Genomic DNA, 20,220 nt, shown 5'->3' on the forward strand with positions numbered 1-20,220 from the left:
AATATGCCACTGTGGCATATTTGGGGGTGGCCGGCCCTGGTCCCCAGCAACAGAAACTGCCTGATTACTTGGCAATGATAATAAAGAAAGGGCTGCGGTATCAGACTGGAGGTTGGACTACCTCATCATGCATGTGGGTTCCAACGCTCTAATGTTGCCATGATGCGCGTTACAACTACACCTTCTCTTGGTCTGGGGAATCATCTCTGAAACAGAGTTCGAGTCCTGAGGGTTTTAGAAATGGTGAGAGAAACCACTTCTCTCCACAGGGAACTGTGTGCAGCCAGGGAAGGACAGCTTCGGGATGAGTTTGTGTCACAAGAGGAAGATGGAAAAATGCCCGAGTTGAGCTTTGTTTATAATTCTGCAAAGTGCACACATCCATTCTTACACGATCAGAACTGGTTTGATCATTCCTTAAATGGCACTCGGTGGCAGTATTTAATTTTTTTCAGCTAAATATCCATCTAACAAATTATGGAGGCATTTCGCATATATAAATAAATCACAGACCTCTGTGATGTGCACAGAGAGCTCACCATGAACCTGAGCCTGTTTCAGGTTCAGCCGTGGGTTTCACGTGACTGTTCTATTTTTTTCCTCCTGCAGGTACATGCCACCAAGAGAAATGCTTTTCACGTGATAATGAATTTCTGTCATCCCACAAGCAGTTAGTTTGATCAGAACTTAAAGTTAAATATAGATTCAAAGGGAAAAAAGGTGTAATATTTAAATTTGGAAGGGTACATTTGCCTTTCAGCAACCTGCAAAATGGCAAAGGAGCACTGCATCCTATCCATTGCATCAGAGAGAGCTGCTTCTCAGAAGTAGGTTGGACATTGCTTTGTTTTGATCAATTTGGGTCATTCATTTTCTTCCTTTGGCCTCTGCCATGTTTCTTCTTTGATGAATGTGTATTCTGTAAGACTCCTATCTGCATACTCTGGCTGCAATGAAATGTGTGTGTGTGTGTGTGTGTGTGTGTGTGTGTGTGTGTATTTGAAGTCTTTCATACTAGAAATCTGTGAGAGGCTAACATATATGAGAGAAAGGTGAGATGAGAGTGAGATTCCTGGCAGCCTAGAGGATATTTTCCATATGCTCTAGTTTCCACTAGGGTCTTTTCTTCCCGGCATGTATTTCCTACATCATAAGAATAAAAATTCCACCTTTGTTAGGCTCACTTTATCATCAGCTCCCTGAGTGTGTCAACGCAAATCTAGGACAGCCCATTGATTCACAGTCTCTAACTAAGCCTGTCAGGTTGCACTGAAAAATTCCGACTGGTATTTTGGCAGAAACCTGACTGGATCACTTTGCATAATGGGTCACGTTGTGGTTTGTTTTCACCAACTTCAGTTTCCCATACTTGCCATTTTTCTAAGATAACATTTATTCATTTATCAAATTTACTAAGGCGTTTAAGTGTCTAATAACTGTGCTAGTCACCACGGGAGATATAAAGATACGTGAGATGTAATTTCTTCTCTCAGGAAGCTCATCCCAGTGAGATGGATGTATAAATGCTTATTATACACAATGGGCTTCAGGCCAGTAGGCATGGGGTCTAGCTGAGACACATTTTACATGATGTAAGAAAATCTCATAATTGGCATAGGTCTAGACCCACAACATGTGTGAGAAGTATACCTTAACTTTTTTTTTCTGTAACTTGATAAGTTTTTTTTTTTTTTTTTTTTTAAGGTGCCACCCCATTGGAGGGTATGGAAGATTTATTTCTCAATTTGGGAATCATCTTTCAATATTTTCCCTGGATTTCATTACATCCCAGGGAATTTATTTTGCAACAAAGCATTAGAAGTTTGGGCGCATTGGGTCCTCCCTGTCATGTAATAATGTGGGCATTCTCTAAGATCCCTATTATTCCAAGCAGAGCTGGGACAGAAGTACATTCAAGAGTCCCTTGGAGACACCTATTGTTTCTATTCACATGGGCCTTCAAGTCCAGCCATCAGCTGTACCACATTTCAGCCATTCTCGGGAGCATGAAAGTCATTCTCCTGTACCATGTTCTTGGTATGGCAAAGTCTGTGAGGTTCTCTAAGGCCCCATCTATCAGGACCTATCTAGGTACCATGGAGTAATTTCTCCTCTAGAGTCAGGCTTCCTTCCTGAAGATCAGCCCAGGATATGGGGCCCAATTCTCTGCATCACGGGCCACCTGCTAGAGCTCATCCCAGATCCTCCCCTTGGGATACACAAAATCATCCCTGTGGCTGCCCTTTCATCTCTGCCTTCCCTTTCCTTTCAGTAGAATATCCTTGAGAGTAAAAGCTGGGGCAGGATGACTTGTTCTTATGATTATTCTTTGCCTAGTTTGTTGTCTTAGCTGTATGTTCTTTATATTTTCCCAAGTGCATGAGCTTATAATGCATAAAAATAAAGAGGGACTGCCTCTCTCTCTTGCTCTCTCTTTCTTCGTGGGACTGTCATATCCATTTCCTAAGTCCTTGGGCACAGAAAACCTGGCTATTAGAATGGGGAGAAGGGCCAAATGGAAAAAAAGAAAAAAATCTGAAAAAAATTTGTTTTATATTATTATACTACCACAACATTTATTTTCAGTAGAAGATCATTTTAGACATATAGAGTTGGAAATCATTTCAAGAGCTCAACTACTATAGCTTCTCTCCAAATACTGAGATCTTTTCTACACATGTGTAATGGGGTGTGGCAGGAATTTGTATATTTTCTTGACTGGGAAGTTTCTATGTTGGGATTGAGGCTTTCCTGTTTATGATGCTTTAGTGTGGTTCTACACGTTGCTGCCCGATTGAACTTTACATAGACTTCATCATATAATCCCTCTGCTTAAAAATGCCCTTTGGTTCTCGTGCTTTTTCAGGATCTCATTATCTTATTTGAGTGAATACAGCTAATTTAGAATTGGTCCCCTAGTTTCTGCCCTTTTCTCTGATAACTCTTTTAAACTCTGCTGCTAGATTAAGTTGTCTATTCCCTATCCCATATTCAAGGCTTCCCATGAAGTCCTCTATGGTTTAGTCCCTGTTTGGTAAAGGGTTTTTAGGCAGCCTTGAGGTACTCAAACCCTATACATTCTAAATAAAGGGTGGTGTCTTGGAGCTACCTCTAAGCCTTTGGAATATCCTGCCTGACAAGAGAGTTTTTGTATACTTGGGGGCCTTGGGACAGGACAGATAGTCTATGCTAACCATGTGATTTCTGGTGTGTGCCTTGGGCCATGCTGTATCATCAGTTTGACTTCTGGACGGACTGCAGAACAAGTAACTTAAGGCCCATCAGACAGACACTCCAGGCCTATGTGACTGACTCCCAGTAAAAACCATGGACATCAAGGCTTAAGTGAGCTTTCCTAGATGGTAATATTGAATACTTCATACCTGTTGTCACACAGTACTGCTGGGAGAATTGAGCGCTCTCCCTGGGACTCCACTGGGAAAGAACAATGAGGACAGGAGTACGAGAGGAAGATTGTACTTTGTCTCTCCTGGACTCTGCCCTGCACGCTTGTTACCTTTGCTGATTTTACTTTGTACCCTTTTTGCTGTAATAAGCTGAAATCACGAGTATAATAACTTGTCTGACTTCTGCTAGTCCTTCTAGCAAACCACTGAACCTGAGGGTGGCTTGGGGGTCCCTAACACAATCCCCAACTGTCTTTCCAGCCTTGACTCTCACACCTCCCTCTAGATACTCGACTTTTCCCCCGAATGGAACAGCTGCCTTTTTGGCAATGCTTTTGCTCTGGGCTTTCCTACCCCCAAGTATTTGTTTAAATCCTGTTTCTTCTCCATAGAACCCACCTGATGCTTCCAGTGAGTGAGTGAAGGCAGAAGAATCCCAAGATGGCCTATTTCAAATTCTAGGCCACTCTGCCTGCTTAGACTTCTGAATTATGGTAGATCCGCTCTTAGGCTTGTTGGTATTCAGAAGTCAGTTTACATATTAACTTAAGGTGTCCTAGTCAAGCTCCCAAACCTCTACCAATTTCCCTACAACCTTTTAAATTCAAAGTCTCTTCCTGCTTGCTTTTTCTTACAATGCCTCACCTGAACAGATGGGAATTCTGTCCAAGTAACTGCCAGTCGTTTTGACCTTCAGATTGGCAAATAGCCTTCTTCCAACATCATAAGGAATTTTGTCATTCTTATCTCAGATCCATACACATAACAACTATTTTTAAATGCTAGAAGTTTTAGATGATCTGAAGAGCATTAAAGTCTCAGACCTAGCAACCTCTCTGTCTATGCAAATCTGAAGCCTGTATGTGCTATTCCCCTGGGCAACAAAATACATGCATAAATCTTTGCATAGATTCTTTCTGGTGAATAGAATCTTAAGTATTCCCTGTACAACTATGAATAATTGAGGGCTGAAAATTTTTATACTTTATTAAAATGTATCTTCATAGGAGAGATGTACAATTTTCTCTTCTGGGAAATCCCAATTGTTGGTAACAAGATATAACAAAAACATATCAAAGGCAAACAAATAAGTAATTTACATGCCTAAGTAGCAGAGCCTGGAAATGTGCAGGTTTACATTGGAAATTCTTTAAGATCTTAGATAAGGAAACTGCATAAATTATCAGTTCCTTTGTAGAAGTGGTGAGTGAAGGCGTGAGGGCATTACAGATAAAAGAGTGGTTACTTGGCCTCTTACTGCTGAGGTCTGGGATAAAATAGGGCTTCTCCCCTTTAGTTAATGCTGCTGGCAGAACAGACTTTCATTGCTCCAGGGCAGCTTTTGTTTATCAGGAGTAGCCCCAGTTCAGGTGAAATTTGGAAGCAATTAAATAAAAATGCTTCTGGTTTTCAGTGGCACTGCAAACCTAAACATGGCTCTCAGAGGCCTGACCTTGGATTTTATAATAAGAAGTTTCTTAGTCTCCTCTCCCCTGGAGGACCATTTCTATGATCTCCACTCTCCTTGCCCACTTGCATTACTTAGGAAATAGATTTTTTTAGAGAAATCTCATTTCCTCCCTCAAATCTTCCCTAAAGATTTGAAGATTGTGTGATAGTTTTGGATCTGGGAGTCAGGAGACCTTTTTTTTTTTTTTTTGCGGTACACGGGCCTCTCACTGTTGTGGCCTCTCCCATTGCGGAGCACAGGCTCCGGACGCGCAGGCTCAGCGGCCATGGCTCACGGGCCTAGCCGCTCTGCGGCATGTGGGATCTTCCCGGACCGGGGCACGAACCAGTGTCCCCTGCATCGGCAGGTGGACTCCCAACCACTGCGCCACCAGGGAAGCCCAGGAGACCTTGTTTTGAGACTTGGCTCCGCCATTTAGAGCTATGTGACCTCAGGCAAGTAATTCAAATACTGATCCTCAGGGCCCCCCCCCTGTGAAGTGGGGGATAATAACTAACCAGCCTACTGCACAGAGCTATTGTGAAGATCAGCTGTAAGAATGGATATGAATTCTCTTAGATAGTAAGCCATATGTAAATGTAAGGTTTGTCTTTTCTCTCTCTTTCTTTCTTCCTTTCTTTCTCTCTCTCTTTTCCTTCCTCCCTCCCACCTTCTCTCTCCCCTTCTTTCTTTTCTTTCTTTCTTTTTCTTTCTTTCTTTCTTTCTTTTCTTTCTTTCTTTCTTTCTTTCTTTCTTTCCCTCTCTTTCTTTCTTTCTTTCTTTCTTTCTTTCTTCCTTCCTTCCTTCCTTCCTTCCTTCCTTCCTTTCTTTCTTTCTTTCTTTCTTTCTTTCTTTCTTTCTTTCTTTCTTTCTTTCTTTCTTTCTTTCTTTCTTTCTTTCTTTCTTTCTTTCTTTCTCTTTCCTTATTTCTTTCCTGAATATTATCAAACACCTTCTTCATGACCCAATTTGTACAATGGTGTATCCACATGCTACATGTGAGGATGCTGTTAATATAGTTTTGTCATCTCTGCCTATCCGTGAACCTGCTGTGCTTGTGCTGCTTGCAGACAGGTTCTATGCTGCTTTTGCAAAACCAACGGTGTGGGACCGAGAGGTGTCATGCCTGAGGAAGGTGGGAAAGAACTCTCAGAGGAATTCTAGTTCACAGGACTCAAGTAGCATTTAACCTGGGGCTTTCAAAGTGCACTTCTCAGAGAGCATTTACCTTCATGGGGTTAACCCGACTATTTTGGGTTTTTTCTATTTTTAGATTTTTCTTCCAAATAACTTTTATTTTGACAGATCAAATCTGGAAAGAAACAACAGCTCTGGGACCAAACAGAAGACTGTATTTCTGATTGGAGATAGCATACATGTAAGGGAATATAAAGATGAAAAGACAGGGCATTTCCTCAAGACATTTATAGTCTAGTTATGAAACAAATATGCAATTAAATAAGGCAAAAAGATAATCACTATAGAGGGGCCATATGTACCATGTGTGGGGTCAGGATGGGGCTAGAGGTGGGGACAGTAAGGCTCCTTTTGTATTTCTTCTAACTAGAGAAGGGATACAGGAAAGGCATTATGGGGGAGGAAGATTGGAATAAGGGCATACAGATGCTTAGTCTGGAATGGTCAATAAAAATTCCTTGGGTGGAGAAGCCCTCCTCTGTAGAAAATTTGATGAAGCAAAGATAATAGTGAAAGAAGAGACTGAACTGAATCCCTTTGATTGTGGAGAGGAAGCAAATAGGCAAGGGCTCTCAGAACTGGCAGGGACAGAGCTAGAGAGGGATGGGGGCTACACTGTTCCTGGGACCATTGTCAAGGGAAAGTTTGTCGACTTGTCCTTCTAAAGAAATGTTCTCTGCTTTCTTACACTGATAACTCTTTTGGTGCCTTGAGCTAAATTAGCACGGAGAACATCTTATATACGTGAATATGGAGAAAGTATGTGTGTGTGTGTGTGTGTGTGTGTTTATGTGTATAGGCTTAGTGTGGCATAGGCAGGAGTGGCAGTTAAAAATGCCATTTGCAAAACAATTTGCTACTCAAAGATATTTATTAAGCACTAACTGTATACAAGGTATGATGATAGGCTCTAGGGAATACACTAATATTTGAGGCAGACAGGATCTGTGTCTCGATTGAATTCATAGTCTAGAATTCATGGAATATTGGCAATTGTCTGGTGGGCTAAGGTAAGAGTTACATTTTTATTAAAAAATGCCATTTCTTTGCACTGAGGGGGAGCATTAAGAATTGAGGTTAAGTCATCAATGTGATCAGCACAGCAAGCTGCACCAGGATGCATAGTGATCACGGCCACAGGGAAAGCTTCAAATGCCATTGTTTAATTGTGCACACAGACTTCTCAAGCCTCAGATATGATAAGAAAGCAAAGTGGAGGCAGGCTCCAATATGATGGGGCAAATCACATTCTGTGGGAATCCAGGAGCTCCTCAGAGACTGGCATCTGCCCTTGCACAGCTGCTTAGCGTTAGGCTGCTGGGAGAAATGTGGAGGTGGATATGTGCAGTGATACAGGGGAGAGGAATAAGGACCCAGAGAGAGTCATGAAAACTTTCTCCCATGAGCAGTTGTATGGAGGAAGCCTGCCATAGAGGTTTCTGTAGCTTTTTGGTCAGGTGAGGTGGGTGTTTCTTGGTCAAATTGTTCTATTAAAACATGGAGTTATGTGTTGTCTAGGCTGAAAGGGAGGGGGCTGCTTAGCTGTTTTTATATTGAATCAGAGAGATGGAAAGAGAGAACAAAAGCAAAAGACAGATGTCACTGGGCCTTCCATTTAATTTATAGTCTCAGAGGGTTGCAGGCACCGTGAGCCCCTGGCCATGGAAATTAGAACTGTGAGTTGTATAACTGCCCTGTGCTAGTCATTGTGTGTTATCTTCTGTATATTTTTCTATAGTTATTGGCGGTAAAACTCTTAAAACAATGAAATGTATATTTTGCTTCAGAGGCAATGAAGAAATTAAATCACCTCCTGTAACCACAGTTACCCCATGTATGGTGAAGCCACTCATGATGGCTGTTCTCTTGCTCTTTGTACATTCCCTGCTCGCCCAGTGCCTGTCGCACCTACACCCTACTCACATGACTGACCTTCCTGCATTACTTGCCCCAGGGCCCAGCTGGTGATTATTCTTATCAAAGGGGCAGTGAGGGGTGTGCCTGTTTGCTGGGGTCCCTGGTAAATAATGAGCCCACCTGACGTCAATTCCCCTGTAACTGATAATCTCCCCGTCCCCTTGCGAACGGAGACTTCCATCGAGTCCTGCCCTCCATGTGGTGCACACGATGGGGTGCTGCTCCAGGACCTTGCTTCAGACATGTACAGTCCCCCATCCATTAAGCCATTGATGTCTCTGTCTCTGCTGTCTCCAGGGGTTCTTCCTTCAGTCTTGAAACTGGGCAAGTACAGGACTTGTAGGCTTGTGGGGTGCAGCCCAACACCCCCCTCCTTGAGGGGAAAAAAAAGAACAGAATGGGTACTGGTCACAGTGAGAAGAAGGGCAATTGTGTTGTGTCCTTGGATCTTTCGCATGAAAGAATTTGAATTAGGCACAGACTTTTCTGTATGAAAACCCTGAAGTTGGCATTAGGCTTGTTCCAGATTATATCTTCTTTCTTCTTTAACAGTTTTGCATATTTGTGTGCTTTCAGTTTTGCTCTACGCTGTCAGCATACCAGATCTATCCTGTGCTTTTCTCTGTTGTATTCTGTGCTCCAGGGAGACTGATGCTTCAGATCTTTATGCAGCCTCTCTGCTGGGATTATTGCAGGCAGTAGCAGATCTTGGTGTGTGAGAGGAAAGAGGTCAGAGTATTTAGTCCCTACTTCCACCTCCTTTGTGCTCCGGTCCACATTCTGTGACAGTGACACGTTCCTCTAGGATTACATCTCCTGCCAGATGGCTCTGCTCCAAGGCTCCATGTTTCATGGGGCCTCGTTAATGCAATTTCCTCCTCTTGCCTTTTCAAATGTAGGGGTTGTGATGGCTTCTCACTTCTCACTCTTGTGCGTTTCTGTGTTCTCCACCTGCCTACTGGTTCCCTTAGTTTTGCTCAAGCCTCTATAGATTATCTCTTCATTAAAGTCTGAGTGGGATTCTGTTTCCTACCAGGACCCACCCTGAAAAATACAGTTTGGAAGTCATTTAAATGCAGGCACTGTTCATAATTAGTGTTTCAAAACCTTTTTTTTTTTTTTTTTTTCCTTTCAGGGCTTAATCAAAGAAGAAGTCCAGTTAGTTCTACTCTAAAATGTAATTTAAACCCATCACATTTTTTTCCATTTCTAATGCTATACCATAGTCCAAGGGGTATTAACTTATCTGGATTCTGCAATAGCCAGTAGCCTCCACCTTGTCCCTCTGCTTCTTCTCTTAGACCAGATAGTCTACTCTCTACATAGAAGCCAGCGTGATCCTTGAAAAATTCAAAACCAGAGCATGTCACTTTCAGCTCAAAAGTCTCAAATGGCTTCACACTGCATTCAAACAAAATCCAAAGTTGTTATCTTGGGCAACAAAGCTCTACATGATCTGGTTATCTCCTAGATCTGATCTTATTTATCTCCTAGTGTTTACCTATCTCTCCTCCCTCTTGTCACCAAGCCCTTGTCACTCTGTCACATATTCTCCCCTGAACACGACAAACTTGCTTCACATTTAGGCAATATCTGCACATGGTGTTTCCTCTGCCTCAGACCCTGCCATGGTTGGTTCCCTCCGGTCATTCAGATCTCGGCTCAGACTTTCTCAAAGAGTCTTCCTCTGGCTTCTCTGATATAGCACCTTGGTTCTCCCCAAGTCATCCTCTAGCAAATCATGTCATTTTACTTTTTCATGGAACTCAATCTGCATCTGAAATTATCATTTCCATTTACTCACTTCCTTGCTTACAGTCTGACTCTCTAATGAGAAATGAAGATCTCATACCTTGCCTGTCTGGCTTCCCACTGTCTCTGCAGCGTGCAGGAGTGCCCAGCCCACGGCATGGGCTCAGTTTGTCCACGCACACACATATCAACACCCAGAAAGGAAAGACTGACTGATCAGCTTTCTTCTAAATGCTTTCCATGGATTGTTTAATATAATCCGCACAATAACCTCATTCATCAGGTACTTTTATTATCCTGTTTTACAAATGAAGAGACTGAAACAGAGTTAAGTTAGATAACTTGCCAAAGGATTAGGAAGTAGCGAATTAGGAAGTAGCGAAACCAGAATTTGAAATCTGACCATCTGGCTCTTAGGCCCATGCTCTTAGCTGTTGAACTACACAGCATCCTAACATTTGTTCAATAAGTTAATGAATACTTCCCGCCAGCTTCTTCCGTTTCTCACTCAGATTTTATTTATTTATTTATTTATTTATTTTTATTTTTTTACTTTTTATTATTATTTTTTTGCGACACGCGGGCCTCTCACTGTTGTGGCCTCTCCTGTTGCGGAGCACAGGCTCTGGACGCGCAGGCTCAGCGGCCATGGCTCACGGGCCCAGCCGCTCCGTGGCATGTGGGATCCTCCCGGACCGGGGCATGAACCCGTGTCCCCTGCATCGGCAGGCAGACCCTCAACCACTGTGCCACCAGGGAAGCCCTCTCACTCAGATTTTAGAAAGAAAGAAACTATCTAATTTTTAAATGTGGGAGAATGCCCAACCGCATGCTGAGGGGTTTTCTATCCCTGATAAAGGATTCTCTGAGCCCTGAACAGGCAGGGAAGCACAAATCTCTTTCTTGAATACAAACCCTTTGGGAGAAGTTCCCAGAGAGCCTCAGAAGTGCTGAACCTCTGGACTGCCAAAAATGTGTTCTGGAACTTCACTGCAGGGATATTTTTTTTCCAGTTTTGCATCATTAATTAATTCAAAAAACACTGCATATCTGTTGCACTCAACACTTGGGATTCAGAGATGAACAAGACAAGGTCCCAGCTCTATATGAGCTTATATGCTAGTGAAACATCAACTCTACTTCAGAACGCACATTCTACTTGTTCAACTATTTTTCTTGAATCAATTAAAAATGAGAAAATAGACCAGATGTTATCTGAATTGACGCTGAGCCTGGATTGATGATGCAACCTTGTCAGAAGGTCGAAGCTGGTTTCGAGTTCAGACTCACCCTCCAAAGAGCTGTGTGTACATTCTCCTCTACATCTGTGACAATGCTGCTTTCACAGCTCTCTGGATGACCGCGTTAAGGTTGCTGCCCATTTGGAAGTACTTGCCAACTTTTCAAAACCGCCTTTTCTTCCCTGAGGCTTACTGCCCTTTTGACAAGCAACACCCCAGCACAGGCTTTTTCTCATTAGAGCACATGTTGTTCCTATGCTCATCATCATCTTCACTGTCCCTTGTCACCAGATGAGATTACCAACATCAATCCATCTCCCTTTCTTGGAATTTAGTCACTCCCATCCATTGATTGTTTCTGTCCATGGCTTCCATTTGCCCCCTGTTTGTCTATTTCACTCTATTACCCAAGCACCTGAAAACCAAACTCGGTCTACCCCATGGCAGCTCCACATAGGGATCACCTTGCAGCCATGTCTGGCCATGAAACTTAAAATGCAGCCAAGAAATGCACCCTGTTTTTTATTCTGCTTCCCAGAACCGTAAGCTTATGTTGAAGTGTCTAATATCACCTTCCTGTTCTTTTTTTTTTTTTCTTTTTCTTTCTCGACGTTTCTTGCTTTCCAGGTTTCTCCCTGGAAATTGAAATAGCTGTGTTTCAGGTTCCTTTCCTCCAGCTGTATTAGCTTTCAGGCCTCCATGCTGAGGCTCATTTGGTAATTTCCTGCCCATATTTCTGAGCTCTGCAGCCCCTTTATGTTACTTGCCTGTCCTTCGTGGTTTTGCTATGCCTTTCGTTTCAGCTTGATCTGCAGATTTAATTAGTGTGCTTCACGTCCTTCCATTGTAAAGAACACATAAGATCATGGCAATTCTCTGCAACAGCAGGTGGATAGTAGAAACAAGGAAGGAGAGAGGTTGGACCATAAATAGCTCTCTGCAAAATAAGGAGTGAGGGGGAGTGAGAGAAGATGTGGATTACATGACCCAACAGCTGGGAATGTGACCTTCTTATAGCAAATACCCCCCAAATTTGCCAGGCTCTTCTTACAGATGGTGTGGCAGCACCTACTGATACAATTTCAGAAGCAGAAATGCAAAGGGTGAGTGAGGTGGAGCAGTGAGATCTCAGTTCAGGAAAGGGCCTAGGAGGATGCAGCCTCAACTCTGAATGATTTTTACAATACAGTCTCTAGGAATAAACCCCACATCTGTCTTAGGTCAGGTTTCTGCTCATACCCTACTTTTCTGTTTTTACCTTCTACTCACCCTTCCACCTACCAATGCTCCATCCTCACTGATCTACTCTTAACCTGAATACACACTCACACCTCTGTACCATCTTTTATGCTATTTCTTCTGAAACATCCTGTTTCCTTCTACTTTGCCTGTTGAAATCTCACTTAGCCTTTAAGATTCAGCCTAAATGCTTTGTCTTCTAAGAGTCCCCTCAAAGCTTCTTGCCTCAACTAATCTCAAAACACATTGGTCATCTTCATTTTGTCACACTTTCATTCTACTTTGTGTGAAGCCTAAATCTTAGCACCTAGAAAAAGGCTTAGCGTGCATGTGTATTCACGTGTGTGTATGTAGTAATTAAATAGATCCATGAATGAAATAAATGAACATCTCTAATCAGCAAAGCTTATACATACCATAATCTGTTTGACTGGAAAACTGGGTTATCTCGTGGGTTTGCCAACCATAGTATCTAGATTTTCTGAGAAAATCCTATTACAGAAAGTTTTCCATTTTTCCTATATTTTTATACTTGATTATCAACTTAACAATATGGTCTTCTCTTTCATGGTCTCTAAACTGCATCACTTAGTCATCTCTGAAATAGACTTTAAGAGTGTTGTAATGAGTGTTGGATTATCCTGAGTATCCCAGCGCAGGTTTGTCTGAGATTTCCCTGTGGTTTTCCCCAAACCTGGCTGCTCGCCTTAACATCTACACATCATGCCGTCCTCCCTTCACTTTCCTTGTCTCCCCTGGTTTCCTACTGCTGGAGTGGAAAGAGAGAGGTATTTCCCTTTGCTAACTTTGTCTGAAGTGACAGAGTTGATCCATGAGTTGCCGTGCCTGTCCAGGAAAGCCAGTTTGATTGTCCTCCTGTGGCTGGGCTGACAGCATTCTGTTTTTTATGAACTGAATTGTGAAACACTCTTTGGAGCTCAGTTTTGCCTGTTTATGGTGGTTTCCAGCTATATTTTTTATGTCTGCTGTTGTTATATCATCGCCATTGGTATTAATCTCTGGTTAGTTTATTGACTGTGGATTTATAATGACTTTACATCATAAACATAAAAAAGAGGGAAAGCAATAGAGCAAACTTTAGATTGTGAGGAGACCCAGATGAAAGGTTGAAGATACTGGAGGCTAATAAGATGTACATAGCTTAACAAATCTAGCTCGTAGGCAGTTGTGCTCATGGATAAGGGAGCCCTGTTTGGATTGTAACATTTTCCATACTTGTGGAAGATGAAATAAGTTTTTTGCCCTAGCAGCAGAAACGTCCATTCCTGGGATATGAATACTGTTTTGTTACACTTGGAGGAAAACACAGAACAACATAGAGGGAGGGGCCCTCTTTGGCTGAGTATCTATTTGATTTTTTTTTTTTTTGCATTATATTACGTGGGCCTCTCACTGTTGTGGCCTCTCCCGTTGCAGAACACAGACTCCGGATGCACAGGCTCAGTGGCCATGACTCACGGGCCTAGCCGCTCCGCGGCACGTGGGATCTTCCTGGACCGGGGCACGAACCTGTGTCCCCGCATCGGCAGGCAGACTCTCAACCACTGCGCCACCAGGGAAGCCCTCTATTTGATTTTTAATACCAGTGAATACCAGGTTAAAAGAGTCCTTTTAAAAAAAATTTCCACAAGGACCTACAATTCCAGCTTAGGACAGTGGCCACAATCTTAGAACTCCACGTTCTGTGATATTCATAGCAAAGCATGCACTCCAGATTCCTCCACGGTTGACAGACACTGTAATTTTCTTGGCACATATGTTTTGCCTAAACGTGAATGCATTTGTCAAAGCAGGAAGGTACCTGTGATAGGTGCCATGAAAATAATTAGAGAGATAATCCCCCTTTGATAGGTGAGCCATTAAAAAAATTAAAATTTAAAATATATCCAGACTTCAATCTAATTAACATATTTTTATTGAAATACTTTAAAATGCTTTTCTGAAAAATTGGAATAGACAAATAAACCTTAGTGAGGAAGGAGACATTTTCTGTACCTCCGTATTTATTTTCTCCTGATGAGATGGCCCAGTTGTTAAGACCTTCATTTATGGAAAAAATATTTCTTATCACAAGAGGAATTAAAAACAGGGTTGAGGTCCTTAAGAGCCTTAATACAAGGTTTTCAACTGCCTGCAACTCCTATTAATTCTTTAAGCCTCAGATTTGTCTCTTCTTCCATAAAGCCTTTATGATCGGTTCCATCTTCTTTGCCACCCCCAAGGCAGAGCTGATTACTCTCTTTGTCATACAGTTGGCTCTTTTTCATTCCTTTTTTATGGTGCTTTTTCATGCTGTAGAACAATAACTCAGTTATGTTTCTATGAGACTGTAAGCTCCATGTGGCGGCATCACCACCATCATTTCACTTTCATCATCACCTCACCATAGCTGACATTTTTGAGTGCTTACTCGGAGCCAGCCATTATACTGAGCAATTATATGAATTAACTCATTTCATTCTCACACTGATTCTGTTAGATAGGTACTTAGGTACTTTTAAAATTCTCATTTTAGGGTAAGGAACCGGAGACACAGAGCAGTTTAGTGCATGTTATTCACCTTTATCACCTCATTGCTTAGTGCTCTGTTGGCACAGAGCAGGCACTTGACCTTTATAGAATGAGTGTCTTTCTAGATAATCTCTACCAGTTTATTGTTCAGGTATAAAATGATCTATGAGGTTGAATGTAAATGCCATTACTTAGAAATGTTCTCTCCTGCTTGTTCAATTCAATTTAACTCAACAAACACATTTCCTTTCAATACTGGTTGATTTTACTTCTTGTTGACAAGAGGGTCTAAAAGTTCCCTAGGAGATGCACGTGTGAAACGGTATTGACTTTAGGGGTGCTATCAAGGTCAACATTTTCGGGACTATGGACTCTAATGCATGTAGACTGTCCTCCCAATTTACCCCAGCCACTTTCGTATTCATGTCTGTGACCCTGCTCACTGATTGTTTGATTTGTTCATTAAACAAACCCTTCGTGCTAGGCCCGAAGATACAAAGGTGAATATAACAAAAGAATAGCTGCTCTCGCATACAGTTTATAGGTAGATAAGGAGAGGATAGAAGGAGATAAATACCATCAGAAAGGTTAACAAAGAAACACAAAGAAGATACCTATTTTTATCTAATGAGAGTCCAGAGAAGGCTTCCTTCTAGATTAAGACCTGAAAAATAAGTGGACAGGAGTAAAGAGATTGTAGGAAGAGTATTCCAGGAATAGGCATATGCAAAGATCTTGAGGAGGAACATGTTTGGGGATATGCAGACAGTTCAGTATGACTTGAACATATGGTGTGATTACAGATGAGGATACAGACAGAAACAGAGGCCAGATCCGAAAGCTCTTGAATGTCATACCTTTGAGTTTCAACAACCTAAAGGCAAAGAAGATATATCAAAGTGTTGTAAGGAGAGAGCAAAGGCAAGATTTTTTCTTTATCACAGTTTCTTTTCTTTTTCATTTTATTATTTGTTTATTTATTTACTTATTTTTACATATATATGCATCTATTCTTTTTCAAATTGTTTCCCCATTCAGGTTATTACAGAACACTGAGCAGAGCTCCCTGTGCAATACAGTAGGTCCTTGTGGGTTATCTATTTTAAATATAGCTGTGTGTACGTGTCAATCTCAAACTCCCATTCTATCCCTCCCCCTAACCTTCCCCCGGTAACCATAAATTCATTTTATAAGTCTGTGAGTCTTTCTGTTTTGTAAATAGGTTAATTTGTATCATTTTCTTTAAGATTCCGCATATAAGTGATGTCATATGCTACTTGTTTTCCTCTGTCTGACTTAACTTCACTTAGTATGACAATCTCCAGGTCCATCCATGTTGCTTCAAATGACATTATTGCATTCTTTTTAATGGCAGAGTAATAGTGCATTATATTGGCTTGGCCAAAATGTTCGTTTGAGTTTTTCCATAAAATCTTATGGAAAAACCCAAACCAACTCTGTGGCCAACCCTATATATATGTACCACATCTTCTTTATCCATTCAACTGTTGATGGGCATTTAGTTTGCTTCCATGTCTTGGCTGTTGTAAACAGCACGGTAATAAACATTCGGGTGCATGTATGCTTTCAAACCACATTTTTCTCTGGATATATGCCCAGATGTGGGATTGCTGGATCATATCGCAGCTCTATTTTTAGTTTTTTGAGGAACCTCCATACTGTTCTCCATAGTGGCTGCACCAATTTACACTTCCACCAACAGTGTAGGAGGGTTTCCTTTTCTCCACATCCTCTCCAGCATTTATTATTTGTAGATTTTTTGATGATGGTCACGCTGACTGGTGTGAGGCGATATCTCATTGCAGTTTTTGATTTGCATTTTTCTAATAATTAGCAACGTTGAGCAGCTTTTCATGTGCCTCTTGGCCATCTGTATGTCTTCTTTGCAGAAATGTCTATTTAGGTCTTCTGCCCATTTTTGGATTGGGTTGTTTGTTTTTTTGATATCGAGCCACATGAGCTGTTTGTAAATTTTGGGCAAATTTTAATTTAGAATTTGCTGGCTACAAACAATATATAAATTTTTCATTGCACAAGTACTTGTACAGCACTTAGTATGCATCAAGACACAGTAGTATTCAATACTTGGATGGAATGGAAGGGTACTATTGTGGAGGCAGGGAGATCAGCTGAGAATGAGGCTGCTGGAATAAATATTGAGGAGATAGAAACAAAAGAAGTGAGACTTATTTATAGTCAGCCCATTTTCCCAATATTCCCCCCTAATTACTACCTACAGAAAAATTACTGAAGTAAGAGGTTATCCTTCAGTATACCTAGACTTACCATTAGCTTAGGCTTTCCCCACCATGTTTGTTTATTTAACAGACACCCACTAAATAGCCTGGCAAATGGTTCAGTGGAAAAAAGAAGTGCTTTGGAAACAGACAGATATGGGTTGAAATTACAGCTCTGCTACTTTTTAACTGAGTGGATGTTAGCACCTGTCTCATGTACGTTCTTAAGATACGCAATCCTATTCCCTTTTATTCCTTCCTAGAGATCTCACCTTGACATGGCTTCTAGTTCTGTTTTCATGGTAAATTAGAGATATTGTAGGCTAGTGCCATCAAAAAAAGGTCAAGACTAGAGAACAAGGGCCAAGAATGAATTATAACTTAGGCATTTAGAGATATAGTTCTTTGAAAGGCAAGCTCTTTGGTCAAAAGTTTTGCCTCAGAAAGTACCAAAATAGTGTATCTGAATGCTACCTTTTCTGTTGTTTGGTAGATCATCGTAATAGGAATTTATTTAGTTTAATCAACTTTATGCCACTGTCTTCCAGGTAGTGTGCCAAGTACTTTACATAAGTCAACTCATTCAATCTTCACCATAAACACACGAGGTAATTTTTATGTGTTCATTTTACAGATGAGAAAGCCGAAGCTCAGAGAGGTAGAGGGATGTGCCCCCAAAACCACTGAGAGAGCTGACTCTCACCTAAGCTCATCAAGCTCTAGAGCCCTGTTCCTTCCAGGACACCCTGTGTCCTTTCCCTTGTAAGAAACATTCAAGGCGCAGAAAGGAAACTTGACAAAGTAAGGTAATATCCCTCCCTGCCCTTAGGAAATGCATAGTATAGTATAATACACAAATAGCTATGCTAACAACACAATTGTAGGTGTCATTGTGTGTCACCTGACAGACTGATCCTGCTGATGAGGATACCAGTCTAACCTTTCCTTATCCTGCCTTATTCCTACAAACTTAACACTGAGACCCTGCCATCTATGCAGCTGGGCTTTTTGCAAGACAATGGAGGTGTGAGGTGTTCCAAAAAGGGCATCAGGTACTGGCTATCTCAGCTGAGGAGTGGAATCAGTGCCACTGTAGCAACTGAGGCAGCAACATGGCTCGGAACGAGTGAACTGCTCAGACTGAGCAGGGTTCTGTACAGTGAGCCAGAAGGACTAGGCTGAACCGTGACTCCAGGTCAACTTTCAGGCTCTACTGAAATGAATAGTCTCTGGGTAGTTCAGTTCCTGCAGTAGCCCCTGTGGGAAGTTTGGTCAGCCTGGTTTGGTTGACCAAGCCATATAATTAGCCAGGGATGTGCAGAAGTAAATATTATTGAAGGAGAAATAAAACCGTTACCCATGGTTGCACCTACCCTGGAAATGGCAGAAACTGCTCCTGGAATGGCTAAAGTAGACCAAAATAGGATCAGCCAGTAACTCTAGAAGAGAATTTAAAGTTAAAAAGAGACTCAATTTCTGTCTGTAAGATTGGTCAATTTTTAGGTAAAGGTTGCCTCTTCCAACCTCTGGTTTACATTAGAAGAGATTTTCCCTGAATACTTCCGGCTGTTCTCCCCAGCCCTTTATTCCCTCAGCACCCTGGGGAGGAACGGTGCCTAATCTGATTAGCAGATTTGTGAAGAATAAAGTTCAGCTCATCAACTTCCCTTGGGAGCAAGGGCTCAGGGGGAGGGTTTCTTCATTGCCCCTGAGTTCTGCAAATCTCACCTGCATGCACCTGGGACTTGGAGGGGGCGGGGTAGAGAGGAATAAGTCTGACTTATTCTGAGGGTTTTTTTTTTTTTTTTTGCAGTACGCGGGCCTCTCACTGCTGTGGCCTCTCCCATTGCAGAACACAGGCTCCAGCCGCGCAGGCTCAGTGGCCATGGCTCATGGGCCCAGCCGCTCCGCGGCATGTGAGATCTTCCCGGACCGGGGCACGAACCCGTGTCCCTTGCATCGACAGGCGGACTCCCAACCACTGCGCCACCAGGGAAGCCCTAGTCCGAGGTTTTAAGTAGCCTTAGCTCTCTTACTAGCTTACATCTACCTCAGCCACTATTCGTCATTAAGGGATATTTGACCTCCGTCTTTCACTCACTTCTCAATTTGTTCAGAACTCAGGTAGGGAAGAGGGTCATTAATTATTCTGGCCTGCTCAGAAGCCCCAACACCCCCCCCCCCACATGAAAGTAACAATGTAATAATTCAGATTATTAAACTGAGTGGAAAAGGGAAAGTAGAGGAGTACAGGGGCACAGGTGGTCTTTATTTCCACTCAGCCTAGAATCTCTGGACAGGGCCAAGCCTGCTGCAGGTGGGTTTATCTCAGACATGTGGAAAAGATCCCTGACTCCATTGGATACATGACCAGAGGAAGGGATTACCAAAGAACATTGTGGAACTGTTTCCCCACTGACGTCCTTAAAAAGTCACATATGTGCAGGGGGAATTAAGCCTAGGTAGTCATCATAATCATGAATAAAATTGGCTGGGCTGGTGAGCCCCTCAGAAAGCCTACACTGCTTCTGGTGACAGCTGTGGCAGCTGCACGGACTTCCTCCGGCCAACAGAGCACTTGTTACTTGTAGCCTACTTTAGTAGCTGCCGTAAAGAAGTGAATTAGAACCCTAGTGTTACTGAATCTCACATTCATTTCAGAGACGTTCAAAGAACCCTAGATAGTAATCTGGAATTAATTTTACCTTATTGTTTTCTTCTCCCCCACCTCGTTATTAACCAACATCCTCACTCAGCTAGTTGAGATCTGTGCTTTAGCTCGTTCATATATTTTCTTCCAATGTATTGTAAATAGAGCCTGGACTGCCAGGATTTTAAAGACCTCCGTAGAGGTGAAGATAGAAGAAAGCAAGGTTGAGATCGAGTGTTAATGACCACTCATGAGGCTTGTTAGATTGTGGGGAAAGGGTAGAATGGTAGATGAAAAGGACAGAGTTTTGGGTACCCAGGATTAGTGGCAGACATTCAGTGGAGACTCTGGGGCTCCCTGGTCTGGTGGCAGAAATGGTATGTAGCCAGATATGGGGTTTAGAAGTATGGGAGCAACATGAATGTGGCTCTAAGAATTCTTCCTGGTCTTTCCTGATACCCTGTTATGTTTTATTGGACCAGGTACCCATGACATGGTTTTATCCTGGGGCTCTTGAAGGTATCATTTATTTTTTTTTAAGTAATTATTGTATACATTCATTCTGTTATTCAACAGA

Source organism: Grampus griseus (assembly GCF_964374135.1).
Source record: "Grampus griseus genome assembly, chromosome: 8".
Taxonomy (NCBI): Eukaryota; Metazoa; Chordata; class Mammalia; order Artiodactyla; family Delphinidae; genus Grampus; species Grampus griseus.